This window comes from Pristis pectinata, chromosome 6 (genome assembly GCF_009764475.1).
Source record: "Pristis pectinata isolate sPriPec2 chromosome 6, sPriPec2.1.pri, whole genome shotgun sequence".
Taxonomy (NCBI): Eukaryota; Metazoa; Chordata; class Chondrichthyes; order Rhinopristiformes; family Pristidae; genus Pristis; species Pristis pectinata.
This window is the reverse complement of record NC_067410.1, coordinates 37062373-37073102: the sequence shown is the minus strand read 5'-3', so window position 1 is coordinate 37073102 and position 10730 is coordinate 37062373.

The window sequence follows — 10730 nt, the reverse complement described above, 5'->3', positions numbered from 1 at the left end:
TTATGGTATATCTTTAGACTTTTCTTTCAATTTTTAAATTAAGACACTAAAAAACGTTAATGAAAATTATTTAAAACTTTTTTTTAAATAACCAATGATAATGACAATTACTCTTCAAGTTCAGGTCCAGTAATCTTGTTTCCTTATCTAGTTTAGTTTGCTCACTGTGTCAAAGGGCAAATACAGTCAATTACACACATACATAAAAAATGGTTAACCAATATAAACATGCCAAATGGTTAATATTTAGAACATAACAGATACTGATTAACACAGATTGTAGCAGTTCCTCATCAGAAATCTTACCCCCCATTTGAACTGAAGAAGGACATCAAATTGTGACAATACATTTAAATCATTTGATGCTACAGTAGAAGCAGAAGTAGTGCATTTATCAATGGATAATGATAAATAATATGGAGTTATCCAAATAAAATAGTTACAAGATGGGGACATTGAAAGTGCAAATATTGAATGGAAGCCTAAAAATTGGACTCACCTGCACTTGTAAGTTGTTCAAAAAGCTGTTTTATGTTTATTCTAACTTGTAGTGACATTAGCATCCCACCAATTGTGAACCCACACTCAATGTTTCAGGAACAGCTTCTTCCCCTCTGCCATCAGATTTCTGAACAATCTGTGAACTCATGAACACTACCTCATTATTCCTCTTTTGCACTATTTATTTATTTTTGTAACTTATAGTTAATTATATGTCTTTATGTCTTGCACTATACTGCTGCCCCAAAACAACAAATGGCCTGCAGACATCACTAGCACCAAACTAGTAATGTCTGCAGGCAGCTCCTATCGGGATATGCCTTAATGCAATACGTATAGTGAAGACCACGCTATTGGTTTTTTAAAAAGTTCATTTTTCCAGTTTCATGGGCTATTCCAACTGTACACTGGCACTAAATACAGCTCCAGATAAGGGGGAACTCCAATTTCTGAACAATTTTATTTTTGTGTATCACGAAAACTTACTTGAATTCCCCAGTAGTGGGGAATGATTTTTCAAGATCTTGGGGGAAATTTTAACCCCTGTGAGTAAGTGGTTTGGGAAAAATGTAGGAAACCCATGGCCAACCCACTGACCTCTACATTTAACCAGATTACATCAGGCTATATATGAGAAACTCTCAAGAGGTGGATTGGCAATTGCAACATGGTAAATGCTCTTTCAGAATGACATGAACAGGAGTTAGGGACTTAATTTCACTACATACAAGTGTCCTATATCTGATATAATTCCCCAGTGAAACGACAGGGAAACCACAGTGTATTTCATTGTAGGCTAAGTAGTTGACAGCGAAGTCTCTTCATCTGAATATACTTTGTCCTCGCTGATTTCTTCCTTCTGTAGTTTCAATCCTTGCAGTAAAGCTGCATGATTTTATACAGCAGTGAAGGTTGAAACTTCTGGAGGCACAAGCCGGAGAGGATGGAGTCTCTTCACATGAAGATGTAAAGAAAGGGAAGGGTAAAATTCAGGCAATGCTGGAGGAAAAATGAACATTTTTGCCCTGGATGCCCTCATTAATGGGAGGTCAACTTACACTCAATTGGTCTGTCCCTCTAGATGCCAAACCACCTTACCCTCCCTACAGCTAAACCCACATAAAATAGATTACAGTCACTGTCAGGAGGTGGTATCAACAAATAATGCACTGCATTGGCAGGAACTATTTTGCTGCTGCTGATGCCTGCTGAACAGGCATGGCTTGGGTCTCACTCAAAATGATATTCCTAGTGTGCACGCCCATGGTGATTTGATGCTTCATGAGTACAATCGCTCCTTCTTGAATATATCATCACAAGGACCTGCAACAATATACAAGTATGGACAGTGTGGCTTGGATGCCTGGCAGTGTATTGGATTTTCATTGCTGCTGCTCCAGAAGTGATGTGTTCATCAATGGCTCCCAAGGTGCAGTATCTGGGTGCTGAAAAGAGCTTTACTCTCTGTTGTGGTCTTTCCACTGTCATTCCTGTTTTTTCCACCATCCATCCCTGCTCACTTGTCTCCTAATGATCAGAGAGTTTCTTTCTTGCTGGCCTGACAGATATATGAGTATCTGAGCTGACGTATGATTGGCACATGTGTTGTAATGGTGTGTCATTAGAATGAATAATCTCTGCTGAGAAGGATTATTCTCATTGTCCTGTGGCCTGAGATGGTTGAAATCATTTGAGGAGAGCAAAGAAATTAATTAGAACTGTTAAGATTGTTTAAGATGATTGTTAAGCAGAGTATTATTTATTAACTGCTGTGTTAATTGAGATGAGTGTGTACTATAATGTGGCTGGATGAGATCATCAGCTAACTCTGAAGCACCATTGTCTATCTACATCGGTTTACTTTCCTCTCATTCTCGCTCCTCTACAAGTGTTATTTGGCTGATAACTAGGAGGCTCTCTTAGTTTCTTTGCTTTTTTTTTGTGTTCTCATTCTGTGAGAAGGGCGGGGTGAGATCCATGATTGAAAGTAGTGGCATAGATTGAATAAATGACAAGAGAACATTTATTAAAAGTGATTATGAGAGAGAAACTTGATGGAGTGTTAAAATTAGGTTGAAGGTCAATGGTGAATGGACTTGTACAGATGTGATGAAGTGCCAAAGGAAAATTGGGTATACCTGTGAGATCAGTTGGTGATAGGAGAATTGTGCTGAATTTGTTTTAAAAGGATAGAGTGAAGGGTTGGAAACCCATGTTAAAGAATAAATGTATGTCCCACTGCTCACCCTTCCTAATTATTAAACCACCTATAAACCAAGAGATATATACACCAAGATCATTAAACCACTTATGACAATGAATCCCAGAGCGAAGAACCTGTTGCGTATTTTTGTGGCAACTACCATTAATGGCTCCTTGATGCCACCAGAATATGTCTTCCTCCCATATAAAGTCATGTCCCAGTTGGCCCTCACAGCAACCAGGAATCACCAAATCTTGTGGCAGCCTTTGATACATCAATATTTGTTGGTTGTGCAGAATCCATTAAATATTATGCTTTCAATAGTTGAACTCAAATTGAGTTGCATTTACTGCCATCACAGCTGCTCAATCTAATTGGTCAGATAATATCCAGCAGATATTTTCAGGTAGATCACTCAAGTACGCAAAGATCCAGTGATGTGTGTGGTGTGGACTGCCATTTTTCTGACATTGGTTGCTGTCTAAGGGATCCCTTGCATCCAGCATCAATGCTGTCATCTAGATGGGTGTGCCACCAATCACATGAAGAGTTGTAAATATAAGATTGGTATTTTAGGACTAGAGAGGTTGTTAAGAAACAACAATAGGTAGGAACACCATTAAAATATCTGGCATGAGGCAGTAATTTTCAGATATTTTACAATGGAAGTATTACATGAAACCTTGACATTCTTGCCAGATCACTACATTCAAAGACGTCATTGGAAAAGGCTGCAAAGTAGGATATCCCATATAAGGGCATAAATATATAGCTTTCCCTGCTTAAGTACATCTGAAGATACCCTGGAAGTTGTTTTCATTTTCATTGTGTAATGACTACAAACACTGTTGATTCAAGTACATAATCAGATCCATTGCTTACAAACCACAAAGAAAATGTAAAATTTGTTAGAAATGTATGTGTTTATGGGATTCAGTACATCAAACCTGTATTCTAATTTCAGCCTGAAGGTTGCTTTCCAATAATAGGTAATCTTTGAATTTAGTCCAGAATTGGAAACAACATGTTGAATAGGAATGTTATCAGTAATCAATTAACAGGATAATCAGAATAATAACACAGAAAATTAGAAGATATCCTTGATCTGAGTTTTGTAAGGGGTATTAACCAGTTGAGAAATTCTAACAGCATGACATTCAAGCTCCAGCTAAGAAGTGAAAAGTCCTCTTTTTATTATTCTTCTATCTTGTAGTCACATCATCTCTTTTTGCAAAATTATTGATTTGAGCAAGTTCATGGCCCACCCCACTGCCACCACCACACACACAAACTTGTAGCTCATTTGACTGGCAAGATTAGATGTAAGCTCAATGAAAAGGATCTCACACCCTTTACGAAAAAGTGTTTGTAACAAATCAAATGTCTGACAAATGCACAGTTCCCTCTCAGAAATTCCACAAAAATGAGTTATCCTATCTGTCCATGTCTCATGTTCTTTAAATAAAGTTGATTGGACTCAGTTTTTACTGGAAGATGTTAAGTGGATAAAATTCAACATCAATGGAAAAAATAGTCCAGAGAGCAAAACAGTCTGATACTGCTTTATAGCCCAATGTATCTCCATGCTTTAGTTAAGTTTCTCTTTTTTGAGGCCCAATTTTAATCTCTGTTGTGAATTGGCAGGGTATAGGGTCTGAGATGAATTTCAACAGCCTTTAATTTTGATAATATGAGTCTTACTTGAAAATTGATGAGGAACAGCATTTGAGCCAGTGAGCCAAAGGCCAAATAAATGATCATTGGCATCCGGCTATGCCACAAGGTTTTGAGGTGAGTACGAGGAGTAGGGTAGGACCTTAATATTCCTGTGGGGCTTTCTTCTCGAAGTTTTGCAGTGAAAGCTTAAAGAAATGTTTGTGTCTCTTCTGGCTGTGGTTCCACTTTCTGCTATCTTCACCCTTTGCATGCCTCCATTTAAAATTCCAGTTTGCAACCTGATGAATTGTTGGTTTTTGATTTTCATAATGAACAAAGGGTTCCATAACTTCAAGTTTGTGTCTTTTCAACCCACTTAGAACAGCAAGTTAAAGGGAAAGAAAATATGGGTTCGGCTCCTGGACAAAGTATTTAAAGTGTAGTCATTGCTGTAACCTCAGAAATGCAGGAGTTAAACTTGCTCACAACATAGAAGTAGCCATGTGGTCATCAACTTTTGTTGTTAAAACTAGTTGAGAGATAAGTGTTGGCTTGGACACAAGGAATAATATTGCTATTTTTCTTCAAAAGGATCATTTAGTTTGGACCAGAGTGAAGTACCCTTAATTTCTCACTCATACAATAGCCCATCTGACATTGCAGCACTCCATTAGTATTGCAGTAGAGTCTCAACCTAGATACTTGCAAAATTAATAGTTTGAGACTTAATGCAATAGAGTTTATTGGGATTCGTATGTTAATGTAGTGAATATAAACCTATAAATGACTGCTTATCTTTGTAAATAGGTTTAGTCAGATAGGATTTAGTCATGCTAAATAGGATTCTGGCATAAAACTGAATTTGCTTTCAAATAAATAAATCACATTTGGCAGCTGGAAATAACAATTGATTAGATATAGTTTGTTGAAAGGTCATGTACAATGTTGTTATCAGAGTTCCATAAAGATAAGCATTCTCAGTGTTATTAAAATGTTCCTGCACAATATTGTATTTGAAAGCCAATCCAGGTACATTTTCCTTAAATCTTAATTCTGTCTTGTCTCTCTGGAATTCTACAGAAAATGTGCATTTGGCTTTGTACAAGTATGCCTCTTGTTTCTTTATCTTGTATTCTGTGCTTATAAGTTCATAAAAGTTCAGATGTTTTATATGTGAAAGTTAAAATAAAACTTGCAGATGCTAGAAATCTAAACTAAAATACAGAAAGTGATGGAAACAACCAGCAAGTAAGACAGTATCTGGAGAAAGAGAAACAGGGTTAACTTTTCAGGTCCAATTAATCAGAAATGGACGTCAGAGAAAATAAGTCAGTTTTCAGTTGCAGAGAAGGTGAAGAAGGGATGAGTAAAACAAACAGAATATTTCTGATAGATTAAACCAAATAGGTTAATGTGGCAGCTAGAAGAGAGCTATGCTTTTTTGTCTATGTTTTGCTATGATTGTGGGACATGCCCAGCAGGTCCAGCTACACCAAAAGAAAGAGAGAAAATAACAAGCAAAATTGCAGATGGCTTGCTGGCAGAAACGGCCAGGTCTGATATAGACTGAAAGAAAGAGCATTCTTCAGCTCAAGGAAGAGCTGGAGAATTTGATGATGAGCTTGGACGGTTGCAACATGTCCAAAAGTAAGATGAGGTGTTGTTCCTCAAGCCAATTTTGACACTCATCATAACAGCGCTGGAGGCCGGAGTGGCAGGTCAGAGTGGGTGAGGAATGGATAATTAAAGTGACAGGCAATTGGAAGCTCAGGGTTACTCCTGCAAACTAAATGCAGATACTCTGCAAAGCAATCACCTAATCTGTGTTTAGTTTCTTCAGTGTTGAGGAGACCATGTTATGAACACTGAAAGCAGTACACTAGATTGACAGAAGTACAGGTGAATCACCATTGCACCTGGAAAGAATTGCATCCCTGGAACTTGGGAAAGGAAAAAGTAAAAGGACAAGTGTAGCATCTCCTGCCATTGCATGGGAAAGTGCCATAAGACAAGGAGTGGTTGGTGGGGACAGAAGAAAGGACAGGAACATTGTAAAGGAAGCAACCCCATCAAAATGTTGAAAGTGAAGAGGAAGGGAATATGCATCTTGTGGTGGGTTCTTGTTGGTGAAGATTACAAAGTATGATCTGTTGAATGTGAAGGCTAGTGCAATGGAAAATGTGGACCAGGTGAACTCTGTTCTTGTTCTGTCCAAGAGGAGGGTGGGTGAGAACAGAGATGCAAGAAATAGCTGAAATGTAGTCAAAGGCTCTGTCCACTATGGCAGAGGGAAAGCAGTAGTTTAGGAAGAAGAAAGATATTTCAAAGGCACCTTTGCAGAAAATCTAATCATCAGAGCAGATCAAGGACAGACGAATTGGAAACATAAAACATAGAACAATATAGCACTGGAACAGGCCTTTCAGCCCACTGTGTCTCTGCCAACCAGGATGCCAATTTAAACTGCACATCTGCCTGCACAAGGTCTATATCCCTCTATTCCCTGCCTATTCATGTGTCTGTCTAAATTCCTCTCAAACAATGCTATTGTATCTGCTTCCATCACTTCCACTAGCAGTGCATTCCAGGCACTTAACACTCTTTGTGTTTAAAAAAAACACCTTGTAACTCTCCTTTAAACTCTCCCCCGTTTAAAGCTATGCCTTCTCAAGACTCTATCTACCCTACCCATTGCCTCTCATAATTTTTTATTCTTCTATGAAGTTGCCCCTCAGCTTCCCACACTCCAGAGAAAACAATCCAAATTTGTCTAACCTCTCCTTAAAGCTCATACTCTCCCATCCGGGCAACATCCTGGTTAACCTCTTCAGCACCCTATCCAAAGCCTCCACATCTTTCTTGTAATGAGATGACCAGAAATGCACACAATACTCCAAATATGACCTAACAGAAGTTCATACAGCTGCACCATGACTTCCCAACTTTTATAGACAACACCCTGGACAATGAAAGCAATTATGCCGTGCACCTTCTTTGCCACCCTATCTACTTGTATTGCCACTTTCAGGGAGCTTTGGTCTTGCACTCCAAGATCCTTCTGTACACAATGTTCCCAAGGGTCCTGCCATTTACTATGTACTTTCCTCCTAAATTTGATCTCCAAAGTGCAAATACCTTGCACTTGTCTGGATTAAACTCCATCTGCCATTTCACTGCCCACATTTCCAACTGGTCCATATCCTGCTGTATCCTTTGACAACCTTCCTCACCATCCACAACTCTGCTAATTTTTGTGTCATCTGCAAACCGACTAATCAGCCCACCTACATTTTTGTCCATATCATGTACGTCCCAGCACTGATCCTTGTGGAATATCACTGGTCACAGACCTGCAGTCAGCATAACACCACTCCACCACTATCCTCTGTCTTCTATGGCCTGGCAATTTTTAATCTGATCTACCAAGAATCCATGGATCCCATGTGCCTTAATCTTCTGGATCAACCAAACAGAATGGAATCCTTACAAGAGGTACGATGGGAGGAAGTATAAGGATGGGAGGAAGTATAGGCACGATAGCTGTGAGAGTCTATGGGCATATAGTGCATGTTGGTAATTGATTTATTATTGTCACACGTATTGAGATACAGTGAAAAATTTTGTTTTGCATGCCATCCAAACAGATCATTCCAAACGTAAGTACATTGAGGTAGTACAAAGGGAAAAGCAATACAGAATACAGAATATAGTGTTAGTTACAGAGATAGAAATGTGCACATAGACAATAAGGTGCAGGTAATGTAGATGATAATGTAGATTAAGAGATCAAGAATTTGTCTTTTTGTACAAGGTCCGTTCAAGAGTCTTATAACAGCAGGATGGAAGCTTGAGCCTGGTGGTGCATGTTTTCAAGCTTTTGTGTCTTCTGCCCGATGGGAGGGGGAGAAGAGAGAATGACCGGGTGGGAGGGGTCTTTGATTATGTTGGCTGCTTTCCCAAGGCAGCGGAAAGTGTAGACAGAGTCAATGGAGGGGAGACTGATTTTTGTGATAAACTGGGTGTGATCACAACTCTCTGCAATTTCTTGCATTCTTGGGCAGAGCAGCTGCCATACCAAACTGTGACACATCTGGACAGGATGCTTTCTATGGTGCATCAATAAAAATTGGTGAGGCTTATCAGGGACATACAGAATTTCCTTAGCCTCCTGAGGAAGTAGAGGCACTGGTGTGTTTTCCTGACCAGTCCTGATACAAACAGAAGGTAAGAGCAAGTTAGATGAAATTGGAGAATTCAATATTGAGTTTTGCAGGCTGCAACATGCCTTGAACTTAGGTTGGGCCTCGTTGTAACAGTTTGAGTCCCTGGATGGTGGGAAGGTATTGCACCTCCTGTGGTTGCATGAGAAATTGTCATACAATGGAGAGTGCCAGGTGAGGGACAGAAGAGCAGATCAGAGAATCACGATGGGAGCAACCCCTTTGAAATGCTGAAAGGGGAGAGGAGAGGAATATATGTTCTGTGGTTGAATCTTGTTGGAGCTGGGAGGAAGTGTGAAAGATGATCCATTGAATGCATAGGCTGCTGGGGTGGAAGGTGAGGATGAGGGGAACTCTGAAGTTGCTTTGTCTGGGAGGAGAAGGCAAAATCTTATGGAATATTAGAGCAGCCACAAAGGCCTATTCTTGTTTCTGTTTATTATGTTCTTATATTGTGATATCAGGAGACATGTGGAATAACCCTCCACACTCAGTCCTTTCCCCTCCCATGTGCTTCCTTTCTCTTTTTCCTTCCCCTCTATTGCCCATCTCCCAGTATTCTTTATGATCTTTCATTTTTTGCATAATCATCTATCTCCCCTTCCTTTATTGATCCCCACATCTAGCTGTGTTCACTTGTCTTGTACCCCACTTTGCTCAATTTGGCCCTTTGACTAATGATTTCAGTACTCGGGTATGTTAGTTGAAACCAATTTTTGTGAGAATACCTGCTTAATATATAGTGAGGCCATCATTTCTTCTATTTCAACACTCGATGTGCCTTCCAAGACAGAAGTCTCTGGGAGTACTGAGACTTGGGTAAGCAAGGGTTGTCCATGCTGACTTCAGTAAACAGATGTAAACACGATGAATAAGAATCCACGCAAATTCTGATCTTGCTGAAATTTGGCGACTTTGTGATCCCAGACCTATAGTGCAATTTTTTGGCTTGGGCTGTTCTAAGTGCTGCCTCATTTAGAATGGGGTCACTCACTTAGTCTCACCATTCTGGACGCCAGTTTTGGAATAAAGAGGATGTAGAGTCATTTATGGTGATGTATGGGGTATGTATGGGGTGTGTCAATAACCGTCAGAGAACGGGAAAAATTAGCGGAGTTTCGGGGAGTAAGCCCAACCCTCCGGCGATGGGCGACCAGAGTCCTGTGGGACCTGTTACTGGGTCAGGAGTGAGGGCTGTGCTTCCCCAGCCTGGGTTTGACAGGGAGTGAAGCAGCAGTCCCACACCCCATTCCAGGCCATCAGTGTGACGCCCCGCTTACTCCTCCTTGAAGAATGATGGGTCATGCCTGGGGGACGGGAGCAGGAATCAAAAGCAACATCGTTATTAGCAGGTATAAAACGTTGTCACATCGCCTAAGATGTGACAACATTTTATACCTGCTAATAACAAGATGTTCCCCGAGAAACGAATAGGCCTGCTACTATTGCAAATTTCTATTAATAAAAAATAATATTACTTTTCCTCAGTTTTGTCTCTCTTGTCTGCGATTCAGATGATTTTGTTTATGTTCATCCCGCAAGTTAGGTAACGCTTTGCGATGACTTGACTTCAGATACAATAAGTGGCTGGTCGATGGCAAAACTCTGCATTCCCAGGTACCATTTAATCTACTTCATACTTTAACTTTGGAGTTGATCACGGGTGTAACTGATGAAAGTAACGCAACTTATCATGCCCCGCTGTGTAAAAACAGCCCGGCATCGGCGCTGCAGTCACGGGAGCGGCGCAGAGAGGTGCTGATTCCGCGGTTCCCTTCAACCTAAAAATGACTGGATTCGGAAGTCTGAACCAATTTCCATGATAAGTATGTCCACGTCCCTGTGCATCCAAAGGCATTCCATAACTTCAGCCACGGAAGATCTGTTGATTATTTATTGATTACAACACAAACCAGAGCAAATGTCGAACCGATCGATTGCCTGAGGAGAGAGTTGCCAACTGCGGGCCGACACCGATCCAAACCACTCAGCATTTTTTTTTGTTTTGATGGAGGGGAAGCGAAGCATTTGTTTCCAGTTTGCTCTCCTTGGATAATGGGTACGGTAGGCGGTCCTTCAGCACCCTTCTCAAGGAAGTATCAGACGATTAGGTTCGTCAGTTTAGACCCAGCAGCCGGCTGCCAATGAGT